The sequence below is a fragment of the Protopterus annectens genome, chromosome 15.part0 (genome assembly GCF_019279795.1).
Source record: "Protopterus annectens isolate FY-2018-M chromosome 15.part0, PAN1.0, whole genome shotgun sequence".
NCBI lineage: Eukaryota > Metazoa > Chordata > Ceratodontiformes > Protopteridae > Protopterus > Protopterus annectens.
The window spans coordinates 277,435,927-277,449,454 of NC_056749.1; positions in this window are offsets into that span (position 1 = coordinate 277,435,927).

Below are 13,528 nucleotides of genomic sequence, written 5' to 3' on the forward strand. Positions count from 1 at the left end.
TTATTAAACTCTGTATATGTTCCGCCTTTGTGCAGTTGTATGATGTAGGATTTTTTCCACAGTGATTGGAAGCATCTTTCTGCTATGGACCTATTAATTACTATGGACACAGGGAAGGCTATGACTTCTATGGCCATTTTAATTAGTCTGATTGTCATTACTCTACTGCCACAGAAGAAGTTTTTTGTTTGAAGAGAAATGCCCTTACAACTGAAGTAGGTACTAGACTTAAATTGAAGAGCTGGGAGTGGTTTTGATTGGAGAGGTGTAGAGAGAGGGGGTCAGATATGTTAAGTGTTTAAGAGAGATAATCATGATTGTATAAAGTAGGAATTAAACTGTGTGGGGGTAGAGTCTATCATATCTGTTTCTGGAGAAGGACTAGTGGACTTGCCAGGGTGTAGTAGTTTTAGTGCTGACCAAAAATGTTTGGGTTGTTTATATGTCTGTCTCGTAGGTTGACATTGTATGTTTGCTTATCCTGTTTGACATGGAGTTTTGCAAGGTTTCTAAGATGTCTAAATTGCTGGAGGGCATTTGAGTTCTATTCTTATGCCAGTTTTTCCAGGCTATATCCCTTTTTATCAGGATTTTTTTGTTTGTTTTTTTGTTTCCTTTGTCAGCCATGGGCGGGATTGGACTTTACTCTTTTATTATGTACTAGTGCTAGATTATTTAAGGCCTCTAAGAATATGTTATTAAAGTGTTCTACAGCAATATCTATCAGCATTGTTCTTTTTTTAGTATTTCACTGAAAATATTATTGAAATTGCTTGTATTTTGTATTTGATTATAGATATGTTTAATAAGGTTATGTCCAGTTCTAATAGCATAACGTATGCTGAGAGGCAGCCTACGTTTGTCAATTTGTTTAGTTTGTAAGAATCCAATGTAATATCCAGTATCTCCCTAAAGTTTTATTGATTCTAGTAGGTGTGGTTATTAATTGTCTGAAATTGCACAAGTTGATGGATTCAGTGCGGGCAGTGGAAATTATGAGTTACCAGTCTATATTGAAGTCTCTAAGTATTATAGTTTCATGGTTAATTTGTTGAGATATACAATACAGGATGCTTTCAGCTGTATCAACATTATTCACTGGTGGTGTATTAGTTGCTGTTAAACATCTACTTTTCCTATTGTTGATTTTTAGGAGTATTATTAATAGTTCAGCATTGTTAAATTTGAGTATTTCCTGTTGAAGTAAGGCAATTGTTTTTATAGATGATTGCTACGTCACCTGCATGCTTGTTTTGTATCATGCCTGAGTATACGGTGTCCTGGGTGGGTTATCTCATTATCTTTATTTCTTTTTAAACAGGTTTCAGTACCTTGACTACATCAGGAGTATATGTGGTAAGATAAGCATGTGTTCATGGATTTTATTGCACGTACTTCTTAGGTTCATATTTAGTAAGGTGAGTTTGGATTCTGTTTTTTGCTGAGATGTATTAGGTAACTGGTTTAATTTGGGGTTAGAAGTGATAGTTTTATGGATAATGGAATTAGGGTTGGGGTGAATAGCTCCACTAATTTTTTAATTGATATTTTACAGAGGGAACAGTGTGGCCAGTTATATTTTGGTCCTGATTTGATATTTGACCATTAATTCAGATGCTTGTTTAAGATATTTATACATAAACAGATCAGATGTGGTTTGTTTGTAGAGAGGTATTATGGAGAAACACAGGCTGAGTAGATGTTGATATTCTTTGTGAGGACTGGCTGAAGTCCTAAGTACTTGAAGGAGGTAGATATGATAATTTCTGATAAAGTCTAGTAGAGTGATTAAAAATAGTAAAATAATCTGACTTAGGGGCATCTTAGTTGACTTGTGTTTTATCTTCACTGTAAATTAGAATAAACATGTTAGGAGTGTAGTGGGTCCTTGTAGAGATATAATTTGATAGTTATATGAGGCAAGGATTAAAACAATTTGGGAGAGAGTCTTGGGTGATAAACTAGAGTGGCTGTTAGTATTGGAAGTAATTGCACTGATTGTTTTCATGCTGGGGGGGGCAATTTTATTAGTTATAGGAATAACTGGGTGGTGTTATTGAAGTATAAATGTAGAGTAAGAGGGGTGGGTGGGATTTGGATGTGGGGTAGGGGAGTAAATTGAGCCTGAGAATTACTGAGGGAGAATAAAGCAGGTTGAAAACTTGTCAAGAGACAGAGAAAGCAGTGCCTTAACATAAACAGCCACAAATCAGCTGAAAGACGAGTAAAAGGAACAATGCAGTTTAAAAAGTCTCCGTGCTAGTAGATGAATCTCTTGGTTCTGTTGCTGTAGGGCACAGTTTTAGTAAGAGAGGCATGTCCAATATCCCCTTGACCTGATTAATGGTGATAACAGTAAAAAAAATACACTTGATGCTTTGAACAAGTGCATAATGTAAGGAGGTTTCTATGGACTTTGAAATACAAAGTTCAAAAGCCTACATCAACCCCCACAGACCAGCAAAACAAGGAGAAAAAATAAGCCAGAATGTAGTAGTTCAACTCTGGAAAAATACTGCCTGAGAACCCAAAAGTGGTTATGCAGGAAGAGAAATAAACTTAAGAAAGGGAGGCAGCAGACTTCTAAAAACAATGACTTGAACACAGTTAAAAGAGAAAATACCAATGTGACTGCTGTGTCTAAGAAAATGGAGATAGTATAGTGGACAAAGTTCTTTGTTTTATGTTGCCATTATAAGTATGATTTACATACAAATAAAGCCCACAGGCTGGTGTTCAAACTACAGACTTCACTGTTGCATACATACATGCTTTACATGGACACTTTTATAGAAAAATAAAAACACACTAGGGGACAGTGGAGTGCACTGAAACTGATGCAGACTGTTCAAAAGTACTAGCTCAGAGCTGAAAATGGTTTAGTAATGGTCTCAAGCAAGAAATAAGAAAGGAAGGGGGAAGACCAAGCAGGACTTTCTTGAAGGCATGCAGTTCCACTAAAGACATGAGGATGTAAATAATGGGTGTAATAAATGTAAGATTTTGAGGGACTCTGTAATTTGTGGTTTTATCATTTGTTTCCTGAATAAAATGGAAAAACAGGTGTATTATACATAGCTGTATAATGATGAGTCCCAGAGATACACAAATCAAACACAATGTGAGCAAACCAATAAAACTGACAAACTTTAACAGATGCTTAATTTATCCTGACAGAAGTTTGATAGTTAATTTCTCTCACTCTCTCTTTTTCATTGTAAGATATCCAACACCCGACATGATTAACGTTTAGTTAATCAGTCAATACACTCTATGTATATATTTTTTTAATTTTGCAGTGCACAGCCAAGCCAATAGAGGTCTGTTATAAATAAACACAACACATAAAAAGCAAGTATTACACAGTTGATAAGGAATCCACCTTCATGGTTACATTTGGATTATATAAGCAGGTACTGAATGAGTTACTTCTTTCTGTTCCTACCAATTAAAGATGTAGAAAAAAAGTGGAATAAAACAAAGTTGAAGCACCAGTCGTCACACTGCAGATGTAACCAAACGGTCCTTTATGTCTGTTTTCGAAACTCTAAAATAGTACTGACAAGTACTAAAATCGAAGACAGGCAAACAAATAAACTTTTAAAATAATGTTAAGCGCTTTTCGTCCGGATTTTATCCGGACTTCTTCAGATAAACAAAGAACATCAAGATAACAGTTTAAATACCCTCCCTGTATAATGTTGACCTATCAGGTCATTTTCAATCAAACACTTCCAAGTTTAAAGGTATATTACATTACTGCTCACTTGAGCATAACCTAAAACACATATTGTCTTGGTTCAATTATAAAATAACTACATTTTCTACAATAAATATCAACTTTATACCCAATCCTGTTACACTAGGTGCATTATTTAAAACTGTAATCTGCTTTTGTTAACGTTACAGTTAGGTCATGTGTTATATTTACTAGACCTGCGTAGGTCCAGTTAGTGTTTTAAAGTGATCAATGTACCTAGTCTACATAGGATATAAATCTACATAAAGTTAATCACCCGGCAACCATTCTCCTCTAGTAGCTAATGTCAAGTATCGAATTTAAATAACTACATCACAAAAAACCTTTTAGGTTTTAGGTAACTTAATTACTTAGTAATGTACAAGTACAAAATACTACAGTGTACCAGTATTAAGTCGTTACCTATTTACACTACTTACATATAGTAATAGACTATGTTAAAAGGTCATACTATCTAAACTTAAAAATTAATATGTGGTATATGTAAATTTAATACGTATTTTAAAATAAACATTCTCTAGAGTGTTTATAAAAAGCTTTTATGTGAAGTTCCTTATTCAGTTTTTATATGTGGAACTGTTTCTAATGTATTATAAAAAGTGTTTTAAAGCTCTGTGTCCATAAAAAATATATTTTTTAACTAGTACTTAAGAAGGTCTCAACGTCTGCGAAAAGTGTTTTTTATTTATTGTAGAGTTCTAATACTACTACTTCATAGAAAAGTGAACCTAAAGGAGCAATTCTAATAATATACAGTTTCACCTTAGTAAACACTTAAGTTTCAATATAGAAGTAATAGAGTATGTTTCGTTTAGTCCTGGTTCACTACAAGCATCTAAACGTAGTTGCCAATTTAATTCACTTCTCTCCAATAACCATGTAATCAAGCTATCATCTACATTTTTGTTATTCACATTTTGTGCTATATGGGAAATAACCTTAAACTTGAAACTGTGGTTAATATTGAGTTCACAATGTCTAGCCAGGGCGTTGCCCGATTTTTTCTTTTTGATAGCATATATATGTTTGTAAATCCTGTCCCTTAGTCGGCGGTCAGTTTTATTGACATAAAATGCTGTACATTGTTGACATTGGGCTAAGTACACAACTGATCTGGTGTTGCAGTTGTATACATCTCTAATATGGAAGTTCTCCTTTCTGATGACAAAACATTTTGCACTGTCTGTGTATCTACAGTATTTACAAGTGCCACATTTGTGGGTGCCAGCATTGATCTTGTTTGGTTTGTAAGGTGTTTCTAGTAAATTTTTCAAGTTGAAACCATGTCTAAAGATAATAATAGGAAATTCCCCTATTTTATTAAATAAGTCTTTGTCTATTGACAAGTAGTACCAATATTTCTTTACTGTTTTTTGAATATCTAAAGCTACTGGTCTATATGTTAAAATAAAGGAAAGGGAAAACCTTTTACTAGTGTCTATAGATTGATCAACTACAGTTGAAGTTTCCCTCACTTCTTGTACGATGTGTACTTCTTCAATAGTTGTGTTGTTTATTGGTGTCATGGTGTGGTTATCCAAAATTGGTTTGTACACTCCTATACTTCTTTTTACCTTTACTTCGTGGAAGATGTTTGATAAACAGTTTGGTACCCCCTATGTGTAAACATCTCATGTGGCAACCTGCATTCTTCACTGAAGTCCTCTTCCATGCTTGTCATTCTTGCTGCACGTACCAGTTGCCCCTTTACAACCGATTTTTTCTGGTGTAGGGGATGTAGACTGGAAAAGTGCAGAAATGAGTTCGAGTAAGAACTTTTCCTATAAATTTTTGCAGTATATCTGCCTTCCTGTCTATTTTTACACAGTTCCACATCTAAAAGGTGAATCTTGTGTTCTTGGTAGTTTTTGGTAAACTTCAAGAAGCCACATGTGTTTAAAAATTCCACCAGGCTATCGGCTGTTAACCTTTCCCCATTGATTATGATAAAAATATCAAGAAACCTTGTGTAAAAAACTATTCTATCCTTCCATTGACTTGTAAATACAAAGTGGGTTTCCCAATATGCCATCACTAAATTGGAGAAGCTTGCCCCACATGGGGACCCCCATAGCTACTCCAATGTTTTGAAGGAATAGTCTTTTGTTGAACGAAATGTAATTTTTTTCAATATAATGTCCAACAGTTGTTCTGTTAGTCTAATGTCAATATCGTTTGCTCCTTTACATTTCATAAATTCAGTAACCCATTCTATACCAAAGTCATGGGGGATGGAGGAATATAGGTCACATACATCAACTGTAAGGAAGTTTAATTCTTCCCTAAATGCCAGTGGGAAACCTCAACAGTAGTTGATCAATCTATAGACACTAGTAAAAGGTTTTCCCTTTCCTTTATTTTAACATATAGTCCAGTAGCTTTAGATATTCAAAAAACAGTAAGGAAATATTGGTACTACTTGTCAATAGACAAAGACTTATTTAATAAAATAGGGGAATTTCCTATTATTACCTTTAGATGTGGTTTCAACTTGAAAAATTTACTAGAAACACCTCACAAACCAAACAAGATCAATGTGGGCACCCACAAATGCGGCACTTGTAAATACTGTAGATACACAGACAGTGCAAAATGTTTTGTCATCAGAAAGGAGAACTTCCATATTAGAGACGTATACAACTGCAACACCAGATCAGTTGTGTACTTAGCCCAATGTCAACAATGTCCAGCATTTTATGTCAGTAAAACTGACCGCCGACTAAGGGACAGGATTTACAAACTTATATATGCTATCAAGGAGAAAAAAATCAGACAACGCCCTGTCTAGACAGTGTGAACTCAATATTAACCACAGTTTCAAGTTTAAGGTTATTTCCCATATAGCACAAAATGTGAATAACAAAAATATAGATGATAGCTTGATTACATTGTTATTGGAGAGAAGTGAATTAAATTGGCAACTACGTTTAGACGCTTGTAGTGAACCAGGACTAAACGAAACATGCTCTATTACTTCTATACTGAAACTTAAGAGTTTACTAAGGTGAAACTGTATATTATTAGAATTGCTCCTTTAGGTTCACTTTTCTATGAAGAAATAGTATTAGAACTCCACAATAAATAACAAAAAACACTTTTCACAGACGCTGAGACCTTAAGTACTAGTTAAAAAATATATTTTCAATGGACACAGAGCTTTAAAACACTTTTTACAATACATTAGAAACATAGTTCCACATATAAAAACTGAATAAGGAACTTCACATAAAAACTTTTTATAAACACTCTAGAGAATGTTTATTTTAAAATACGTATTAAATTTACATATACCACATATTAATTTTTAAGTTTAGGTAGTATGGCCTTTTAACATAGTCTATTACTATATGTTAGTAGTGTAAATAGGTAACAACTTAATACTGGTACACTGTAGTATGTTGTACTTGTACATTACTAAGTAATTAAGTTACCTAAAACCTAAAAGGTTTTTTGTGATGTAGTTATTTAAATTCGATACTTGACATTAGCTACTAGAGGAGAATGGTTGCCGGGTGATTAACTTTATGTAGATTTATATCCTATGTAGACTAGGTACATTGATCACTTTAAAACACTAACTGGACCTATGCAGGTCTAGTAAATATAACACATGACCTAACTGTAACGTTAACAAAAGCAGATTACAGTTTTAAATAATGCACCTAGTGTCTTCGATTTTAGTACTTGTCAGTACTATTTAGAGTGTCGAAAACGGAAATAAAGGACCGTTTGGTTACATCTGCAGTGTGACTGGTGCTTCAACTTTGTTTGATTGCAGTTTAACTTGCTCTTTTTTGGTTCTCGTATGTAGAAAAAAAGTGTTGGTCTATGAAAATCAGGTAATTTAATGCCATCTTTAAATTCTGAGTTGTGTAACTTTTGCTTGCAAGCCATATTTTTTTATTATTATTAAAATGTATCTTACACATACTGGTTTACTTTAACAATATTTTCAGTAGCACTCTTTAGAATGGCATAAAAATAAAAGTTAATTGAAAATGGATTCATTTTTCCTCTGTTAATTCATTCTTTAAGTATCAAAATAAATTGTATTTCATTTGGTTATAGATTACATGATTTAGCTTTGATATATTCTAGACTTACAGTAATTTAGATCAATGAATAATGTATTACTTCTCATAAAACTGTAGCAAACTAATCTTTGAAATTAAGCTAGCTTTTCAACAAGCATCCTGTTATAGAGCTTTATAATAGCAAGAATGAGTGTATTACTGTGACAAGAGACATTTTGTTAGCAGCTGATACTCATAACTGTCAAAACCTGGAAACATATGTGATTTATAATCAGAAACTGTACTCTGTGCTGAAATACAATACTCCCTACCTGCAACAAACATATTTTATTGACTAGATCAAGCTCAGTGATGTTAACGAAACATTACACATGGTTCAGGCAACCTGAAATTGAATAGCAGCTTTGGTGTCTGATAGTACTGGCAGGGTTGATGTTTATCTTAGTGAGGGAGACTATTCTGATGGGGCACACTATTTTTCATGTCTTGGTGTAGGATGGAGCAGGAAATATTCTCTGAGCTGCAGTGATGGGGGGGGGGGTCATGGCTGTCTTCTGGCCATGACATGATCAAATCATCAAAAATCACAATCTATTGCCTGCCCAGCTTACAGAGTTACATTAGCAAACTAGTTTTAAGGCCAGGAGGAGAATACAATGGACAGAGACAGTATGATGGCTCTTCAACTGGCCTCTTCTTATCTGTCAGTGCACTCTGAACCTGCATTCCAAAAGGTGGAGACCTCCCTAAGAACAAGGCTCCATTCAAGAACGTGGATCAAATCAAGGTACCACTATAGCCAGAAGCCTCTAAGAATGGGATTATTGGGTATCCAGGTGACAGATGAGCAGCGAGTCAGCAGTTGCAGTAAACTTTCAACATTCTAAAGAAAAAAAGTAATTCTTTCCAAATGGCAATAATATCAGAATAAGTCTTTGTCATATAGTTTCATTTTCTGCCTCCTCATTAGTCTGTCCCACCTGATAAAACAGCTCATGTGAGACTGGATTTACAATTGTAAACACATTCATTCAAACATCCACAAAAGTGAACTGTGGAAACTTGTAATCATTTGTAAAATACTTAGCTCAAAAAGTACAGTTTTGTACCTACCATAAATGTAGATGTTCGAAGATCCACATTGCTGCAGTCATAACCTGTGGGTAGTCCGCTGTCCTCGGGAATACCAAAGTGTTAGGCTGGCGTCGGTCATGGTCGCTCAGATCTGATGTCGGTACTAAAGCGCATGACCGACGCCATATCCTCAGTCTTTCTTGCCCCAGATGTCAGAAGGCCTTAAAAAGAAAGGCCATAGCCAAAAATAGAAAAATACCCAATCACCAAAATAGCAACAATAGATACACCACAAATCACACAGCCACCCCAAACTACAGAGGGGAAGGAGGGAGGTATTAGACTGCAGCAATGTGGATCTTGAACATCTACATTTATGGTAGGTACAAAACTGTACTATGTTCTTCATCTCACATTGCTGCAGTCATAACCTGTGGGTAGAATCCCAAAGCAAAGGTAAAGGGAGGTTGGTAAAATCAAATAGCATTAGGAGCTGCTAACATGCCCTGTAAAACTGCAGTGGCAAACCCAGCCCTAGATTTGGAATAAAGTGGAAGATGGTAATGTTTAGAAAAAGTGTGTACTGAACTCCAGGTAGCTGCCTCCAAAATATCCTCAGTAGCTACTCCCCTTAAAAAAGCAGTAGAAGTGGCAGTAGCCCTAGTGGAATGAGGTCTGATTCCAGCCGGAACCTCCTTACCATGATGAGAATAACAGAAAGCAATGCAATGCCCAATCCACTTAGAAATAGTTTGTTTTGAAACAGGTTTTCCTTGAGACCCCAAGGCAAAAGAAATGAATAACTGTTGGGACTGCCTGAACCCTTTAGTTCTGCTCAAATAATAACGTAACTGCCTGTGAATGTCCAAAGAATGCAAAATTTTCTCCCCCTTATTTTGGGGATCAGCATAAAATGTGGGCAGATGAATGGATTGGTTTAAAGCCACATTAGAAACAACTTTAGGCATAAAAGTAGGATTAGTACGTAGTGAGACCCTATCCTTATGAAATATCAGGAAGGGTTCAACTGCCATTAGAGCCTGTAATTCAGATACCCTTCTAGCAGACGTAATGGCCAACAAAAAAGCAGTCTTCCAAGACAAAAACTTCAACTCTGAAGTAGCTGCAGGTTGAAAAGGAGGTAAAGTGAGCTTTTCCAACACAAAATTGAGATCCCAGGAAGGAGTAGGAGCTCTACGTGGGGGTCTTATGTTCTTTGCCCCTCTAAGAAATTGCTTGAACAAAGGGTGAGAGAATAATGGTGGGTCACAGTCATAGTGAGCAGAAATGGCTGCAGCATGAACCTTTACAGAGGAGAAAGACAAACCCTTGTCTAATAATTCTGTAAGATACTGAAGTGAAACACCCAAATTAGGCACTGAAACATCAAGGCTCTTTGTTTTGCTCCAAAGAAAAAATCTCCTCCATTTATCAGCATAAACTTTCCTTGTACTAGGCCGTCTGGCCTCCAAAATGACATTCAAAACTTGTTGAGGAAGCTGCGACCCCCCCAGGGTCTAAAACAGGATACGCCAGGCTGTCAGATGCAGGGACTGAATCCTGACATTGCGGAAATGATTGCTTGCCTGGGACAAAAGGTGTGGAATTAATGGCAAAGGCCAAGGAGGCTCCTACTAAAGTCCTCAGCAGAGGGTACCAGTGCTGCCGTGGCCAATCTGGAGCTATCAGAATCATGCAAGGCTTGTCCTGCCTGACCTTTAGGAGCACCTTGGGAAGGAGAGGCAGAGGAGGAAAGGCATAAACGTGAAGGTTGTTCCAACTGAATGATAGAGCATCCACTTTCCAAGCTTTTGGGTGAAACAGCTTTGTGCAAAACTTTGGCAGTTGGTAATTCAGTGGAGAAGCGAACAGATCTATGTCTGGAGTCCCCCATGCCACCGTCAACTGTTGAAAGACATGAGGATCCAATTTCCACTCGTGGGGATCCACCATCTGTCTGCTCAAAACATCTGCTAAGGAGTTCTGTGCTCCTGGCAGAAACCTTGCCTGAAGGGTGAGGTGCAAACTGACAGCAGTCTCCCACAAAATCATAGCTTATCTGCAAAGAGGGTACGAATGGGTACCCCCCTGCTTGTTGATGTACCACATGACTGTTGTGTTGTCTGTCTGAATCAACACTTGTCCTGGGTGAAGTAAATCCTTGAAAGCCATCAATGCAAATTGGACTGCTAACATCTCCTTCATGTTGATATGCAAATGTTGTAGTCTGGCAGGCCACGTGTCTTGAACCCATTTTCCATTGAAGTGTGCTCCCCAGGCCATGTCTGAGGCATCTGTCATTAAGATCCTCTGGTCGGGTCACAGAGAGTCCCTTGTTTAGGTGACATTCCTGAGCCCACCACAAAAATTCCCTTTGGATGCAAGGTATCATCTGAATGACAGTGTCCAAATCGTGGCAGTGTTGAGTCCATACGCTTTTGAGATACCATTGTAGCTTCCTCATATGCAGTTTGGCATTGGGAAGCACCAGAATACAAGATGCCATGAACCCCAAGGCTTGAAGGACTGTCCTTGCAGTCAGCCTGGACCGTAGAGACAATTGTTGGAAGTAAAGGGTAAGATTTCTTTGTTTGTCCGGGGTCAAAAATGCCATCTGAGAAGCAGTATTCAGTCTCACACCCAGAAAGCACATGTCCTGAGAGGGTACTAGACTGGACTTTGTTTCGTTCACAGAATACCCTAGGCACCTTAACACTGCCATAACAAACTGTAGATGGTGAAGTAACTTGACTTTGTCTTGAGCCAGAATCAGGCAATCGTCTAAATAAGGATAGATTTTTATTCCCCTTAACCTTAAGAAGGCTATCACCGGTGCCAGGACCTTTGTGAACACCCTGGGCGCAGTAGATAAGCCAAAGGGCAATGCAGAGAACTGATAATGTAAAGTCCCAGCCAGCGCAGGAACCTCCTGCAGCTGGGCCTGATAGGAATGTGAAGATAAGCCTCTTTGAGATCCAAAGTTACCATCCAGTGATCTTTGCCTAATAGAGGCAGAAGTTGTTGCAAAGTTAACATCTTGAATTTTGGAATGTCCAGGTATGTGTTGAGAATAGACAAGTCCAGAATTGGCCTCCAAGTATTTCCTTTCTTTGGTACAAGAAACAGGCGAGAATAAAATCCTAGGCCTACTTCTGATTGAGGGACCCCCTGGATAGCCCCCATTTTGAGAAGTAAAGAAATCTGTTTGTGAGCCTCCACCTTTTGCTGAGAAGGAACGTCTGGCATGCCTTTGAAAGGAGGCAAGGTGTGAAAATAAAACTTGTAGCCTTGATCTATAATGTCCAACACCCATTTGTCCTGAGTGACTAAAAGCCAATTTTTCCTGAAATGTGCCAACTTTCCTCCCAGAGGAGCTGCCAGACAGGAGGGATCTGGCAGCTGGATCATTGGGTCTGTTTACGAAAAGGCTGACCCCTGCCCTCACCTGAAGATTGTGCAGGGGAACTCCACGTCCGAGGCCGGAAAGAACCTTGAGCATGAGCTCTGCCCCTACCACGTCTAGATCTGCCCCTAGACTGTAAATCAGAAGAAGGATAAGCCCATCCCTTAGTAGGCCAATTTCTGCTAAACTTAGGGGGCTGCACCTGTAAAAAGTCCTTAACTGTTTGCATAGACTTAGCTTTGTCTTCCATTTTCTTCAAAACTGACTCCACAGGAGAACCAAACAGAACTTCAGACTGAAGGGAGCATCCAAAATACGAGCTTTAACATGCTCTGACAAATTCTGATCCTTAAGCCAGGCGTGCCTACGAATAACTGATCCAGTGGCAGCCACCCTGGAAGAGGCCTGAAGAGCATCAAAACCACACTGCAAAGAATGCTTACCCACCTGATCAGAGGCATGAACTAAATCCTGCAATTCCTTACACTCAATGCCCTCTGCCAAAGCATCTACTTTAGATTTCAACTGACTTAGGAGAAAGTTCTGGTACTTCAACATATGAAACTGGCAATTCAAAGCCCTCATTGCTAGAGTGGAAGAGGTATACACTTTTTTACCCCACCTAACCAAAGCTCTAGAATCTTTATCCATAGGAACTGGATTCTTTACAACAGAAGCCCTGACACCCTTAGGTCCCTGGCTAATAGTTTCTGGGTCAGCTCTCGGGCTTTTATACAAATATTTATGAGCCTCAGGCACTCTGTAATACCTGTCTGGCTTGACCGGGGCAGGAGGCAAAGAATCAGGATTAAGGGAAGCTTCAGAGAAAACATCCTGAACAACATCCAAAACGGGGTATAGCCAAGGGCCTATGCTGTGGTAAAAACAAAAATTCCCTAAGTCTCTTTCTAGAATCTGAGAAATCCTGACCTTCCCACTTAAAATGCTCTCTCATGGAATGCAGGGTTTCAGAAAAAGAAAAATCCTCTGGGGGGGAAGCAGAAGGACTAGAATCCTCTGCATCTGAATCAGAATAAGGAGGAAAATCCTGAATGTCTTCAGCCGAAGACTCCGAGTAATCTGAAGAATATGCTCCAATCCTTCCACCTCTGGCTCCACCCTAGGCCTCTTATCTGGAGGAGGCAAAGAACCCCTGATTAAGGTAATTAAATCTTCTGCCATTTTCAGCATATGCTTTTTAGGTACAGAACCTGCAGAACTAGGGCTGACGCCAGAGGAAGACAAACCAGGCCTGAC